The sequence below is a fragment of the Siphateles boraxobius genome, unplaced genomic scaffold (assembly GCF_051911475.1).
Source record: "Siphateles boraxobius isolate OS27281-9 unplaced genomic scaffold, OSU_SipBor_1 16, whole genome shotgun sequence".
Lineage (NCBI taxonomy): Eukaryota > Metazoa > Chordata > Actinopteri > Cypriniformes > Leuciscidae > Siphateles > Siphateles boraxobius.
The window spans coordinates 11,494,350-11,511,938 of NW_027508766.1; the positions used below are offsets into that span (position 1 = coordinate 11,494,350).

Here is a 17,589-nt window from a genome sequence, read left to right on the forward strand (position 1 = left end):
AAATCAGTTCAGACATGATCATCTGTAGATGACCCTTACTGAAGATCACATGGTATATTTATGGTGCCTTGCATCTAAATAAGTGGACAATCATGGAGGGAGCTTTTGGAAATTTTGCAAAGACTTAGACATTGACAAATGAGATTGTGTGTCCTTTGTGAATAATGTGAAATCTGCTCTAATACTGTCACAGCACTTTCTCCTTTTTATTACTGTAATTATACCCCTTTTAACCTTTAAATTCAAGGACGCAATTTAACGTCATGCTAGAAATGTACCTTTGAAATGAACTTGCACTGCTAACTCAGTGAGTTAAAATGTCATATGATTTCATTTAAGAGGTGAAAGCTCAAGTTATTTTATTATATTGTACAAACAAAGATGTGCGTGACCCATAAACACATTTAAATAAATGCATAATATATGTTAGCATAGATGTGCAGAAGCGATTTTCAAAATGGTTTGATTCAGTTTTAGGTTGAAGGACATGATGTTTGAGAGCTAATGAATGACTAAAATTGCAGCTCCTATCATATCCCATTTTGTCCTTGAGCATGGAACTTAACTTCCGGTTACTTCAAAGGGTTTGTCTATACAATGTATTTTAAGTTGCTTCGGATAAAAGTCACCTGCTGTCAACTAACATCAGAATGCTCATTAATGAAGGTATAAGTAATGTGTCTTCTGTACAAAGTATTTTGTATCACTGCTGAAGATAGTTCAGATGAGTGTTCATGTCCCTTACTGAAGAACACCATCAAATATGATTCTGACATTATCCTATAATTTCCCATTTCAAATAGGTCTAGTTTTCCCATAACATGATAATTGCATCCATCTCATCCTCATGGCACACCAATCTTGACACCATTACGAGTATATTGGTCAAGTATACCTCATTCAGTCTGCAGAAAGATTTAATATTGCTTTCACATTAGTATCACAGTTATGTTCAGTTTGTTTTAGTATTCATGGACTTTTAGGGGGCTTTTACACTGGGTTCGTTTGCTGCGGTCCGATGCCGAGCGCGATTGTTCCCGACGCCCCCTGCAACGTTGGTCTGGTTTCACACTCAACTTGATTCTATCGAACTCTTGTGCGTTTGCGTGCCTCTTACGTCATTGCAAACGTGCACGGCACATGATAGAAAACACGACGCGGGTCAATATATTGTGTTTTTTATTAATTTGGTGCTATTATGCATAGCTGAGTAAACAACACAGGTTTAGTGTGTGTGTGTGTGTGTGTGTGTGTGTGTGTGTGTGTGTGTGTGTGTGTGTGTGTGTGTCGCATAAGCTGTCTTTCCGCTGCTTGCAAATGGACTCTTTTGAGGAGACAGTGGATTTCCATTAATTTGTTGCCCTGATTACACGCACTATGCGCGAATACAGTGCAGACTCTCTCTTGCTCGTATCCAAGGTAAATCTTCATCCCTTTCATGTGTTTTATTTAACTAAATACATCATCATTGGCTAAAACGCATGCGCAGGATACCTTTCTTCCTGAGCAAGTGCGCACCCGAGTCCGTGTTGCTTTCACATATACGCGAACCGCAGCACGGTTCGGGAGCAACCGGACTCAGACCACCTCCTCCAGGTAGTCTCGGGTTCGGTACCCCAGTGCGCGCTCGGGTCCCATGACAGCATTCACATTAGCGATTTTTCATGCGAACCGTGCCCCGTTCAGAACTAAACTGCCAGTGTGAAAGCCCCCTTAGCTAGTATTCACTAGTTTTCTGTCTTCCTTTGTTAATTTTCCCGCTCCTCCTTTGTTTCCATGGTTGTCATGATTATGAGTTTGTTTAGTTTAGCTGTGTTTAATTAATTAGCTTTGTTTGGATGTGTACTTAAGTTCCTCCTTTTCCTCAATTCAGTGTCCACATTACATGCGTTTGCAACTACGCTCTGTGTTTATTTTTATGAACTATTATTAAAAATCTTGTTTGAACTTTCTTCATCTCCCTATCTTCAGTGTGTGACAGCCTTGTGACAATTAGACACACTTTCAATGTGTAAAAGTGCTGCAAAGTGGCATTACGAGCTGTATTCTGTAGCATCTGGACCAATCAAACACACAAATTATGCATTACATGAATAATCCAGCAAACTCACTCTCCCAACAAAGGTCTGTGACCCATCCTCTGGAAACTGCAACTAACATCCCAAATGAAGCTAACACACAGGCAGGACACTCTGGTGTCATGGACACATGAAGACTGATAAGGTTTATGACCAGAAGGAATTTTCAGAGAGTTGTGACTTTCACTTAATTCTTGAGAAGGACAAATAAACCCTTTTAATCCTATATTCTATAGACAAGTTTCCCGGGCACTTCCGGTTTACTTCCTGTTTCTGCCAAGAACTTCCGGCGCAGGCTGAGTAGTGGTGTAAACATGGCTTTGGAATGGCAACATTCGACCGAAAATCTCGTTAAAAATTGTGTTTTGACCATTCCGCATCCAAGTAAGGTAACATCATGGGCGGACAACATGTCGATATGGCCCAGCATCACAACATCCAAGATCTTTACTTATTTTATTGATTCCATGGCGGTGGATGGGAATGCAATTAATAACCTGAAAAGCTCAGAGGCGTTTCAGTACCTCCATTCCGACAAAGTGGGCTGTGTACTTTTACACGATATGGGCAGTTTAATTTACCTAAAGGCCGATGTTCAACCAAGCCAGTCTGTTAACAATTCAGCGCATAACGCCTGGGTTTTGGTTACCAAGACGGGAGATGTGGAGACTGCAGGCTGTACCTGTATCGCCGGACCTGGACGTTCCTGTAGCCATGCAGCCGCCGTGCTTTGGAAGGTACGTTAGCCCATCTTATGCTTGTATTAAGATGTTTTGTATGTATCCGTGTGTTAATCTGCGTAATAATGAGTAGACTCTGTTGACTTCCGCGAATGATAAGCCTTCCGTATTTGAATGCAAATCTGTAGCATTTTACCGCAAAACAGAGAAATGTTACTTCAGCCTATCTAATGATATATAATGCGGTTGGTGTGTGAACCAATCACAGACCAATATAAAACAAAACTAGGAACGATACTTTTAAACAGAACAAATCAAAACAAAAGAAAACGGTGTAATCCGTATGAAATGGGCAAATTTGCAACAAACCCTTTCTGGCTTTTGCTTATTTTATTTATTTTTATCAAACTGATTTATTTTATTTATCTATTTGCTTTTACTCATTTTTTTTATATTACTCACTTATCATTTATCACTTTATTAAATGTTATTTATTTATTTAATACTTAATTATATTTTCTTTTATTCTTTTATTATTCTTTTCATATTTTTTCCAGATTTTTTTATATAAGTCTAAATAAATGCAGGCATTAAGGGGTTAAACATTGATGTTGATGACTGCAGGCCCAGCTCATTAATTGTTTTTAAAAAAGTAACAAAAACGCTCTACCTTCATCATACCCTTGTTATTTTGATTTACAAAATGTTGTCTCTAAAAGAAGTCAATTGTGCTGTGATGCTCAAACCATTATTTAAAAAGTGTGTGATTTTGTTTCTATCTGTCTGCAGGTAGAAAATGCTGTGAGGCAAGGGAAGACAGGGCTTGCCCGCACTGATGTGCAGAATTGCTGGAATGCCGGGACAAAAAGCAATACTAGGCAGTTAAAAAATCAGAGATGTGTCTTTCCGAAGACACAGCAGAAATAATTTATACCAACCAGCATCACAGGCATCCTCCTCCAGCTCTACACATAGTCGCAAGGTAAAAGTCCATGAGACACTGGAAGAATGGCAAAATTACTGTCTCTCCACACCAATAGCGGCACTTTTTACTGCACCTGGCAGTGGACTAATGCAGCTCACTTTTAACACCAGCCTCCCTGCTCAGTCTGCCGAGACATCAAAAGCTCCACTGCCCCTACATCATGGTGATCACAACACACAACTTGAATGTGAGAAATGTAGGGCATTCTACACCACATACATTGACATAACCACAACCCAATTTATGTACATTGAGCAGCACACAAAAGAACAGAGCAGGGAACAACTGTGGCATGACATGCGACGGGTACGGATAACAGCAAGCACAGCCAAGAATGTGCCAGTTCGGGCTACCACAGCACCAGACAAATTCTTGTCTGAACACCTCCATCCTACCTTTCACGGTAACGCGGCAACCCGGCAAGGAGCAGAGGGTGAAGAGCACGCCAGGCAATACCTGCAAGACCAAGGTCATGACATCGATGTGAAAGGTTTGGTGGTTTGCCCGAGTGAGCCATGGCTTGCTGCGAGTCCGGATGGTGTCATGAACAGAGACACACTACTGGAGATCAAGTGCCCTGTCTTAGTCAAAAACCAGTCCCTTACTTGTTGGTGATTTGGAGTAACACTGAATGTCTGCAGCTCAACGTGTCCTTCGACCAAACCTTTGTTGAGGGACATATCTCAAGGCTGCACTCCTTCTATTTCACCCACATGTTGCCAAAAGTTGTCGATGACTTCGATGATGGAAGACTGGAGTTGTGCTCCAGGTACATGAATGTTGTAAAATCAGTATGACCTGCTTATGTGTACTGGGTTGATTAGTCATTCCTTTTTTAACCCCTTGTCCCCTGTTGTCACAAATTGGTGACAAATCCTTTCTAGCTTTTATTTATTTTTATCAAACTGATTTATGTAATTAATTTTATTTTACTTACTCTTATTTATTTTTATATCAGTCACTTATCATTTATCTTTATTTATTTAATGTATTATTTTATTCTTTTTGTAATATTTTGAGATTTTTTCCTGTATTTACTTTGTTTTTATTTAATTATAAAAAAATGCAGCCAATAAGGAGTTAATGAAATTGTCCCTTTGTTATGGAATAGGAAAAATAAAAATGTATTCATTTCTTCTCAAAAAACAATTTTTTTATTGTCATGTGTCAATATTTACAATACAAGAAAAAGAATAGCACTCACACAAGTCTTTCTTAGTTAAAACTGTTTTGGCTTATCAATCATAACACCAGAAAGGGTACAATAACAATAGGTTTACACAGGTTTTTCTAGCTGAAATTTTATATATATATATATATATGTACAATAAAAAAATTAAAAAACCTGCAGGTAACCCAGGTTTTACTTTTCATAGGTATTTACACCTCATGTGGCAGTCGGATGAGTCTGGACCTCATGTTTGCTAAAGCATCACATATGATAAGAATCTTGTCCAACCTCGGGGTCATGGAGATGCGGACAGTTTGGGACAGAATTTTGAAGACTTTAAGTCTTCGGATTGCCCTCTCCACATGTATATGGACATTGGCCACTCGTCTAGTGCGCGTTACCTCCTCATTGGTCAATTGACCACGCTTGTGGGTAAAGGCAGTAATATTCAATTTCACTTTCCTTTCATGTAGTACATCTCGAATCGTGAAACCCCTGTCAGCCATTACCTCATCATCAGGCCTTAGGGCCTCCAGAAACCCACTGTTTATAGTGATGAACTTATCACTGCTTTTACCAATATCGGCCTCTTATTTAAAAGTTATTAGCCCATGAGGTGACACAGCAACAAGATATTTGACAGTATTGGTTCCCTTGTAATGACTGAAAGTGGCACTCCTACAGTTCAGGTTTGTAGCTCTCTGAATAGCCGTTTCAGCACAATCGATGATGCAAGTGGTCTGGGGGTGGTTCTTTTTAAAGGATGGTGGCATGTTAGCACGAATAACACTTCTTGGCAGCCAGGCAACCATGGGTTCAAGCTGCTCACCCAATGTATCAATCCAGTGAGCAATCACCTTACTTCACCTTTAGACACTTTAAAGCGCTTTGCCACATCCCCTAACACAAGTCTGATCCCCAGTCTGCGTCGATTTGTTCACGTGGTCCAACTTTGCCGCGTAGCTATGGTCAGTTTTTGTTAGGTCCTCCCATTGTGTTGCAGCATCTTTAAACTTCGGCTCGATGCACACTTCTAAAAGACAAACAGCATCAACTATAAATGTATATACCCAACTAACACAGGACAGAGACACATATATAAACAGTCGAACTTATGCTGCAAACTTTAGCTAACCAGAAAAATATCAAGATACACTTACCATCCGATTGCGTGTCACACTTTCTGTCGAGTTTACGTCTCTTTTGCTGGGGAGGTCGCTCGTACCCCAACCAAAGTTCCGGGAAAGGGTTTTCCTCTGTGGGCTTTTTATCAATGAAGTGATAAGAACAAACAAACAGTCTTTTGGGCGGATTCTTCAACTTCAAAGCCGCTAGCCACTTCCGAGATTCAACATCTGTTTTTGGTTTCTCATACAACGCATACGGGGGAGCACATCCACATTGGCGCCTTGTAGGATGGTTGATGGTCGAAACATTCTCCTTCCGACCAAACATTCAGCAATCGCCACGAGTTGTTACAACCGCAAACAGCACAATATGTCCCGGAGCCGTGTCGGCGTGTAACACCATCCATAGTTTACTTTTTCAGCACGCTAACCAAAGACAGTAAAAGACGCTAACCGGAAGTGCTTGGCAGACACAACCGGAAGTCGTTGGCAGAGTGAAAGGCTAATGGCGGCCCGCCTATTTCACTCTGGAAACTTGTCTATACATAACCACATGTGAATAAACATGTATCCAATTTCCCCATCTCACTATTTCCTTTAGGGTTCGGCCTATGTATTCATTCTCTTTTAAACTCTCCCTGCTGAAAAATCCAGCTAAAACCAGCCTAGGCTGGTTGGCTGGTCTTAGCTGGTTTAAACTGGAAGTAGCTGGTTTTAGTTGGTCTCCCAGCCTGGCTTAGCTGGTCAAGCTGGTCTTCCAGCCTGGTCAAGTTGGTGGTCAGCTGGTCTCCCAGCCTTGCTTAGCTGGTCAAGCTGGTCTCCCAGCCTGGTCAAGTTGGTGGTCAGCTGGTCTCCCAGCCTGACTTAGCTGGTCAAGCTGGTCTCCCAGCCTGGTCAAGTTGGTGATCAGCTGGTCAAGCTGGTCTCCCAGCCTGGCTTAGCTGGTCTCCCAGCCTGGCTTAGATGGTCAAGCTGGTCTCCCAGCCTGGTCAAGTTGGTGGTCAGGTGGTTTCAGCTGGCCTCCCAGCCTGGCCAAGCTGATGAACATCTTACCTAATTACAAAGTAATCAGATTTCATAGTCCATATACAGATAAGGTTTTAGCATCATATGGCGCTTTTCCATTACCAGTACCAGCTCGACTCGACTCGACTCGCCTTGGCTCGCCTCGACTCGGCTCGCTTTTCGTTCCGTTTTCCATTGCAGAAAGTATCGCCACAAATAGTACCCGGTCGTCATAGCGACGCCTTTCGTTCCTCGTTGCCCCATCAAGCTCTCGCTGGATCCTCTCTTCGGCAACCAAACAAAGGAATGTCTGCACCTCCTCGTTTGACCACGGCGTATTCTTCCGAGTTGCCATAATAATAGTAGTAAGTTTAGTAACTATCTCTGGCTAAACTATTTAAAAAAGGCGTGGTTATTCTGGATACTCCATCTGGCGCGTGCAATGATGACGCAGTGAATAGTGACGATTCTCTCTGACCAATCAGCAGTCGGCATTGTTTTCACGTCACATTTTAGTATCGCCTTAGCTCGCCTCAGCTCGCTTAGAACCTCGCCGGAGGTGGTACGAAAAAAAGTACCCGCAAGCAGGTACAGGTACAACTTTTACACAGTGGAAAACCAAACAAAGGCGAGTCGAGTCGAGTCGAGCCGAGCCGAGGCGAGCTGGTACTGTGTAGTGGAAAAGCGCCAATAGTTAGGCTGGCTAGATGGTACAGCCTAAATTATTATAGTTGTTAATACAACAGTATATCAGAACAGTATTAAACAAAATTATATTACAATTATTAAATTAAATTATAATAAATTAAGTATTAAAATAAATTATAGCATAAATCAGTAGCATACCCGGACTCGATTCAGATTCAAATATCGTTTGAACAAACACATTCACCATAGTTGTCTGACCAAGTATAGTCAGCTTTTTTATTTTTAATAAGTGTTTCAGTTGTGAATAGACTTGTTCACAAATTAAAAGTGAAACAATGTCTCTATACAATGACCAATTTAATGTCATATGTAATCACAAAACTAGGTAAGCTGTACAATATCTTAAGACACCAAACACATGATACACATAATCTGATACAGGTTTATTTTATTTTAAGTTCCATTCACAAATTACACAAACATAAAACTGATTGTGTCATTGAAGACTGCAGTTAGGGGAGAACAACTGACAGTTAGACAGAAACACAGCAGCACTACACCAAAACATCTGCACTGTGGCACACCTACATTTACATTCCCCCCACACCCTAGACCCCCCCTCTTCCTCATCGACACCCCCTCACCCAAAACTTGTGTGTGTCCTTAATACTTTCCACCTTTAAAAAAATAGACAAATAACATTTTAAATTGTTACAATGTGATTTTCTTTATGTATGTCTGAAAAGTAGTTTGACACTGAAGTTACACTATGAATGCAATATTATATATATATTCAATATTCAATATTCAATAATATTATTGATCTGCCTTACTTAAGGTGGACGTTGACGCAATTTTCTTTTAGAAACAAACTCTGTTATATTAATTTCATGTTATCACTGTGAAGCTGCTTTGATACAATCTGTATTGTAAAAAGCGCTATATAAATAAAGGTGACTTGACTTGACTTGACTATATATATATATATATATATATATATATATAAATAAAATCAAAAGCAAAGTGATGGTATAAAAAATATTGCAAGCACGTTTACAAATAAAATAAAGAGGTTGTGTTAAATTCTTAAACTAAGTGCCACTTTGTCCCACTATCACCTGCTGCAGGGGTGGCATTTTGCACGTTAATGGGTCATAGAACTATACACAATGAGTTTTAAATGCATGATTTAATATTAATGATATTTTAAATTATGTTATATGTTTTAATTCTAGATGTTTATTTATATGCTGCGTGCCTTTGAAGTGTTTTAATTCGTAAACGTTCGAGTTTAAAGACTGCAGCGCGCGCGAGAGCAGATGGAAACGAGGAATCGTCATCAACTGACAAACACCAAAACTCCAGTCTCTCGCTGTTGTTTTCACTGCTTTTAGGTAAGTTTAGTAGGGCTGCAACTAACGATTATTTTAATAATCGATTAATCTGTCGATTATTTTTTCGGTTAATCGATTAATCGGATTAAAAAAACAGAAGGAAAAAAAGCATTCATTTCCAACCCTTTATTCAAAAACAGAACTGACAGTGCAAATTCACAGTGCGAAAGTGCACAAACAGGTCACTCCTTGAACATCCCTGAGCTGTTAAAGTAATAATAATAATAAAAAAATGGACTAACACAAAAAACATACACATGTATGCTTTACATCTGCCAAATATATAGGCTTTTTTAAAATAGTGAACAAAAAGATGTATATTTTTGTAAAAAGAGACCTGAGCTGTTAGAACAATAAATAATTTGATTTTAAAATGATTTGTTTGAACGTCAGAACTTGCTCTCTACACTACACTCACAGACGCACACACTCACAAAGTCTCACACTCACAGACGCACACAATCACAAACTCTCACACTCACAGACGCACACATTCACAAACTCTCACACTCACAGACGCACACACTCACAGACTCTCACACTCACACACACACACACTCACAAACTCTAACACTCACAGACGCACACACTTACAAACTCACACTCACAGACGCACACACTCAAACTCTCACACTCACAGACTCTCACACTCACAGACGCACACACTCACAGACTCTCACACTCACAGACGCACACACTCACAGACTCTCACACTCACAGACACACACACTCACAGACTCTCACACTCACAGACGCACACACTCACAGACTCTCACACTCACAGATGCACACACTCACAAACTCTCACACTCACAGACGCACACACTCACAAACTCACACTCACAGACGCACACACTCACAAACTTGTGTGTTGTTTTGTTTTTTGTCAAATATGTTGTAATCTAACAAAATGTTTGACATTATTTGACAAACACATGCACACAAAAGACAAGTCTCGTGCAGTCGGATAATAGGTAATAATAATAGCAACAATAATAATTACAACAGAAGATAATATCTCTAGTCTATCCTAATATTAATTATAAATACAATGTATATAAAATATATACAATGGATTGACTACCTCATATGATGTGTAAGGCCTATTTTGCAGCTCATCCATTCGGAGCATATAGTGAAGTTTCTCGGAGTCATTTAGAATGAAAAATTCAGTGCTGCAAATTGTGGAAAAAATATTCCTCTTGTAGTGGTACTTGGGACAGACAAGAAAGTGTTTTCATCTTCTGTCTATCTGATTGATATCACAGTCTGCTAATTCAGTGGTAAAAATGTAATTGGTTTTATTTATTGTTGTCCATTTATCGAACTTCCATGCCTCTTAATAATTACATTCCTATATACCAATTTACTAATGCTCGGACACACTCGGTCTCTCTCGCGCGCAAACACACTCAGTATCTTTTGCACACTGTCGCTCGCGCGCTGACACACTCGGTATCTCTCGCGCGCAGACACACTCGGTATCTTTCGCACACTGTTGCTCGCGCGCTGACACACCCGGTCTCTCTCGCGCGCAGCGTCCAGTCCGGTGCCTCATAGCTCTGCTCCGCGCTGAACACATCTTTTTATACTCAAACATATCCGCGACTTAACGAATCGATAATGAAATTCGTTGCCAACTATTTTAATAATCGATTTTAATCGATTTAATTGATTCGTTGTTGCAGCCCTAAAGTTTAGTAAAAAAAATCACACAAATAATACATACAAACTTTCCTGACACCTTTCTTAAGTGTAACTGATACGCTTCTGTTGAATATTTACTTTATAGAAATGGTTTTGTGTCTTCGAAAAAGTCCGTTAGCATCTCAACCGTTTTCAGAAGAGGTAAGTTAAGGCTAACTCTAAAGACTTAACTGAGCTCTTGTTTATATAAGTTTGGGGTTTTAACCACATCTTTGTGTAGATAACAGTTTTTGATAGTTTTGTTTTGCTGGTAATTTGTTAATGGGTGATTGGAAGTAAGCTAATTTATTTAGCTAATAGAATGCACTGTGCTATTAATCAGTGACGTCACTTAAAAATATTGATTAAAAAAATGTGATTTCAGGAGCGAGCGACAGAAAAAAAAACTACAATAAAGGGTGAATTATTGTTTAATCATCATCATAATAATTTCATATGCATTTATTTCACAATATCTATTATCTTAAAATTATATATATATATGTGTATATATATATATATATATATATATATATATATATATATATATATATATATATATATATTCTTTCTCTTTTCTGCATTTCACCTCTGCCTAGCTTTGTTCCTTGTAATAAACCCTATGTTCTATTGTAAATCCCAACAGTAGCTACGTTTACATGGACACAATCGGAATGAAATCAATACGATTGATGAATCCGAACACGGTGTTTACATGAACTATAAATAAAGTAATCGGGTTGATGTGCATGTTTATATGTCACAAGATTCAAATCGGAATTGATTTTTTGGCATGCGCACACTGCACGAATATGCCGCTGTTCGGGCATAACTATTCTCCTTTATTGGTTCTTTATTTTTTTTAAACAGCAGACTTAATATTTATCCGTCTCTGGTCATGATTTGGAGACGATGAGCATGAACCGTTTTGCCGTGCTGCTATTGATCACGCAGTAAAACCACGCGCCCAAAACCTGTCGTCCATGGATGATAATCTGAAACAAGCACTGGTGGGACGTTGTCCTGCTCCACTTCACAGACGCTGAGTGAAATGAGAATTTTTTAATGACGGAACACTCATTTATATTCACTTTATTCAACAGGAAGAACAGCTTGTTCCACGCGTCATACGTCATTACGCTATTTCAACGTCATTGCACATGCGCAGTCCTTTATGTTTCGGTTTTCAATCCGATCAAGTGTTTACATGTTCTCTCGATCGGATTACAAAAGGAGTAAACCACCCCTTTCAATCCGATCGAAATTTCAATTGGATCGAGCTCAATCGGATCGATTAAGGTGTTTACATGAAGGTTTTTTAGTCCGATTGAGCCGTCAATCCGATTATAAGTGTCCATGTAAACGCAGCTATTGTTGGCTCTGTGACAAATTGCATGTTATGTTCCTAGATCATCATGTTGATGGCCTGCTGCACCCCCTGTCCAAAACAATCTCCACGGCTATGAACCATATGATTAGTAAGCAAAACCTCAAACATACAGTGCTCTACTGTTCAAAAGTTTGGGGTCTGTAAGATTTATGCTTTTGAAAGAGGTCTCACATTTTAGAAATCATTAACCCCAGGTTTAAACAAAAACTTAATATTGTTTAGCATTTTCAGTGAAATTGTCCTTGAAAACCCTGTAGGCTAGATAATCAGCTAATAATAAGTGACAAATTTAATGGTCATTGTTATAATAATTCATTGAACTATTATGATAATATCATGGTCATTGGTATGTTTTATTTTATTTCTCTAGGTCTGTCTTGAATTATGTTGGCCAATGAGACAGACACAATACTGTCCAACTCAAAGGTATTTATTTATTCGTATGTATGTTTTATTGATAAATACTGAAATTCATTTTACTTATAAATGCTGGATGTGGTTCAGGGGGTCGACAACTTTAGGCACGTAAGTTATTTTTCACAGATATCTTCTCAGCGTACTCGTGGCTCATACTCTTAGCCTTTAAAATGTTTGAATGTATATCCCCAATGCAATATCAGGGGTAAAGATATCATTAGAGTTCTTAAAGTTATGGCTATGCTCTTGTTACCAGATGAGATATAATCCCTAGTGTTTGGCCCTGTGATTCTTCAGGACAAGATCTTGATGCCATCCACACTCAGTACATGAAGAAGGTGAGTTTCACAATAGCTGCCATTATCACAAATCAAGAGACCGAACACAACAGGCTTTCATCCGTATGAACTCATCCATATGTAGGGATCGTTACCGAAACCCAGTATTAAACTGGCCCTGTGTCCAAACTAAGGAAGACCGCAGTATCGATAAGCTTGGACGTTATATGTTCTTCATACCACGTGTGTTTTTCAGGCTGGTTGTTTGTAATTTTGTAAGAGTAGGGAGAGGCTGTACCTCTCATGTGTGTGTCCTGTGTACTATAACTTTACAACAGGAGCTGGTACTTGATTGAAAAGTTTAGAACTGTTTTTTTTTCACTCTCTATTCTCATTATGTTCAGTTACATGCCAACAGCTCATGATGAACATTTTCTAGCATTTATATACTACTAATAATATTGTTGATATTAAGCAAAGTTATTTACAAGATCTTTAAAAAAAATTATAATTAAATGTCTTTATTATAATATGACTCAACTATGAAATAGTTTTACTGTTATCTGTGTCTTTCCTTTTACTTTACAGCACATCACTGACAGGCTTTCCTTTGTGATTGATTCAAGTTTTCTACCATTGTTTTTATCCAAATGAGGGTTGTAAATGCATGGACATTTTATATTTGCCATTGACTGTTAATCTTAGTTCTCTGGACTTCTCACAAAATGCCATATATTATAAGCAAATATATTTATTAAGTAGCTATAACAAAGTTATATGTTAAGTATTATATTTCACCAGATTTTATAGTGTAAAACATATTCAAGCGCGAATGAGAACCGTTTCGAGGGGGATGCCAGGTGTGCAAAAAAAACGAATATTCGAATGTGTCACAGTCCTCGGCTGCACCTGTCTGTCCTTGTCTGCACTACACTTCCCAGAATCCTCCTTGTCTCCACACCTGAACTCACTCCCTCACTTACCAGCCTGTTCCTCGTTATCATCATCTGTGTCACCTGTCTTCACATCATTATGGTTCATTTGTCTCTGTATTTAGTTTCTTCTGTTCAGTCTGTCTGGGTCGGTTCTCGTCTATGTTAACTGGTGTTTGCATCCGCTCTGTCTGCCTGTACCTGTTTGTTGTTTTGATTTATAGTAAAGTTTATTGTTTATTTGAATTCCTCGTCTCCTCGTGCTTCCTGCCATACACCACCCGTGACAGAAGAACCGACCAAGTAAAGAGTCAGCATGGGAATTCTTCTCACCCCGGTTCACCCAGCTCACTCTCCATTCACCCCAGCCGATCGTCTGGTCCATTGTTTTCAAGACGGTAGCCCAATTGAGGAATATGTGGCAAAATTCCTTGAAATATCCCACCTCGTGGACTGGACTGACGATGCGCTGAAGACCGTATTCTGGTGTGGTCTGGATGAACCTTTGTACCAGTAAGCTCCAGCAACGGCAAACCCAGGTTCGTTTGCCCGGTACCTAGATCATGCGCTGTGGTTGTGTGGCTCAACCTTCACCATTGGTGAGGCGGATGACATTGCCACACAATCACCGTCTCCAGCCATCTCCATCACGCCCACCATCAAACCAGCCACCGGATCGGTATATGGACGTCCAGGACTGGTTTGCTGCATCGCCGATACCCCACTTATATCAGCACGTGCTTCCAGGAAGGCCATAGTCCCAGAGACCGTCCAGCCAGAGACCGTCCAGCCAGAGACCGTCCAGCCAGAGACCGTCCAGCCAGAGACCGTCCAGCCAGCTCTGGATGACGCAGTGCTACTTGTGGGATCCATGGCTGTTGTGTGTGTGTGGGCAGCACACACATTCATTTCAGCCCATGAACCCAGCCCTGAGCTTTCTTCGCCGCTGGTCCCGTCCAGCCCTGAGCTTCCTTCGCCGCTGGTCCCGTCCAGCCCTGAGCTTCCTTCGCCGCTGGTCCCGTCCAGCCCAGAGACCCCTTCGCCGCTGGTCCCGTCCAGCCCAGAGACCCCTTCGCCGCTGGTCCCGTCCAGCCCAGAGACCCCTTCGCCGCTGGTCCCGTCCAGCCCAGAGACCCCTTCGCCGCTGGTCCCGTCCAGCCCAGAGACCCCTTCGCCGCTGGTCCCGTCCAGCCCAGAGACCCCTTCGCCGCTGGTCCTGCCCAGCTCAAAGCCTTCTCCACTGGTCCTGTCCAGCAATGAGCCCTCACCACTTGCCCAGCCAGAGACTGTTCCAGAGCCTGTCCCCGACTCTATTCTAGAGTCATTGTCAGACTCTGTCACTCTCCCCAATAATTTTTGGGGGGGGGGGGCCATAGGGCTCCGCCATGGCCACCTGAAGGGTCCCCATCGCCATGGCCACCCGAAGGGTCCTCGCCACCATGGCCGCCCGAAGGGTCCTCGCCACCATGGCCACCCAAAGGTTCCTCGCCACCATGGCCACCCGAAGGGTCCTCGCCACCATGGCCGCCCGAAGGGTCCTCGCCACCATGGCCGTCCGAAGGGTCCTCGCCACCATGGCCGCCCGAAGGGTCCGCACCGCCATGGCCGCCCGAAGGGTCCTCGCCACCATGGCCGCCCGAAGGGTCCTCGCCACCATGGCCACCCGAAGGTTCCTCGCCACCATGGCCACCCGAAGGGTCCTCGCCACCATGGCCGCCCGAGGGGTCCTCGCCACCATGGCCGCCCGAAGGGTCCTCGCCACCATGGCCGCCCGAAGGGTCCGCACCGCCATGGCCGCCCGACGGGTCTCCACCGCCCTGGATGCCCGAGGGTCCGACAGTTCCACCCTGGACGCCCGAGGGTTCGTCTGCTCCGCCCTGGCCACGCCCAAGTCCTGCTCCGCCATGGCCACGCCCACGTCCTGCTCCGCCATGGCCACGCCCACGTCCTGCTCCGCCATGGCCGCCTGGTCCATCCTGGAGTCCATCCTCCTGCACCCGGTCCGCCTTCCCGTTACAGACTCCAGGATGCCCACCCTCCCACCCCTGTTTTAAGGCGTGAGGTCACGCCTACCGGGAGGGGGGAGTAATGTCACAGTCCTCAGGCTTGTTCGACTTGAACCGGCGCTGCACAGACCGATCGGTTGATGACATCAAAGTACCGCGAGAGCGATTAGAGAGCAGACGGCTCCTTATGCTTTTGAATCGCTCTCGCGGTACTTTGATGTCATCAACCGATCGGTCTGCGCAGCGCCGGTTCAAGTCGAACAAGCCTCTCGTCTGCACCTGTCTGTCCTTGTCTGCACTACACTTCCCAGAATCCTCCTTGTCTCCACACCTGAACTCACTCCCTCACTTACCAGCCTGTTCCTCGTTATCATCATCTGTGTCACCTGTCTTCACATCATTATGGTTCATTTGTCTCTGTATTTAGTTTCTTCTGTTCAGTCTGTCTTGGTCGGTTCTCGTCTATGTTAACTGGTGTTTGCATCCGCTCTGTCTGCCTGTACCTGTTTGTTGTTTTGATTTATAGTAAAGTTTATTGTTTATTTGAATTCCTCGTCTCCTCGTGCTTCCTGCCATACACCACCCGTGACAGAATGTCACATTTTCAAATCGAATACCAACCCACCGAACGAATATTTGAATATTCGGGTCCAGCCCTAATGCAGATTCACTTCTCTACAAAATCTCCCCAATTATTCTATAATAATTAATTATTTTCAAATAGACCTAAATAAATATTCTGATGAAATTGTTTTTATATCGCAATATATATAGCAGAAAAACAAAATATTTATTTAAGTTTTTCAATATCGTGCAGCCCTAATAGTGAGCATATCTTAAATTGAACCTGGAATGATAATTTGTGATACCAGATGAGATGTATGTATGATAGATTTTTAACTGTACTATGTTTTTTTAAAAATTTTGGATTAATGTTTCAGACTTGAATACTATGGTTAACCAAAATCATGTGTAGCATGTTTGGTCTCTATGTACTCCAATCTTCGTTCCCCATTTGTTAATTTACATTACATTTTGCTATTAGTATTATAAGAATTTTTAAGGTTCCTATCTTAAACACCCAATCAAATTACATATTCAAATGCCCTGCAAGAGCACAAAGGATCGTACAATTTCCCTCCAAAGGGAACAACTTCTTATTGGCTCACTTAAATCCTGAGGGTGTGACATCTTCACACTTTAAAAAATAACTGATCACACAATCACGCCTGTATCTGTTTTCTGAGGATTTCTCAGAAAACGTACACAGGGGTGATCTTGTGATCAGTTAAAGATGATGCTGAGCTAGGAGTCTTTTAAGGAGCCATAAGTTTGTTCCAGACTGCGGCGTTGTCTTTCCATTCACCAAAAAGATCCTCTGACTCCAACTGGTTCTCTCTCATCAAGACACCATCAGCAAAGATCAACTGGTGCCTTAGTCTCATTATTTGATACATTAAGCATCCCTACCCTTTTTAAAGAAGGGTATGTTAGAACTATAACTGATGGTTTGCTCAAGGCTGTTGATCTGCTGAATTTCAAACAATGTTTCAACTTCTTGTTTTCCTGTATTTTGCTTCAGCTCCCTTTCCATTGCTAAACTGTATGCATGTATGTGTGTATGTGTATGTGTGACCTTGACAATATGGCTATTAGAAATTTCGACCAAATTGACTACGCCACCCCCACTTTTCTGGGATGGGGGACCCTAACAATGATATTTTTAACACAGGCGGTTCAAATAAATGAACTAGAAGCCAGAGTACAAAAGTTGATAATTTATTAAAAATGA

General features: G+C 41.6%; 2 long non-coding RNA genes across 3 annotated transcripts in view; both read left to right on the top strand.

Annotated features, from left to right (window-relative positions):
• LOC143739258 (uncharacterized) overlaps window positions 1-17,589 on the top strand; it is a 626,344-nt gene that overhangs the window by 41,237 nt on the left and 567,518 nt on the right. The window lies entirely within an intron of this gene.
• On the top strand, window positions 9,025-13,506 carry LOC143738954 (uncharacterized). Its single transcript, XR_013204101.1, has 6 exons — window positions 9,025-9,088; window positions 10,881-10,936; window positions 12,184-12,252; window positions 12,535-12,590; window positions 12,838-12,919; window positions 13,448-13,506. It is a non-coding gene; the product is annotated as an uncharacterized LOC143738954 (long non-coding RNA).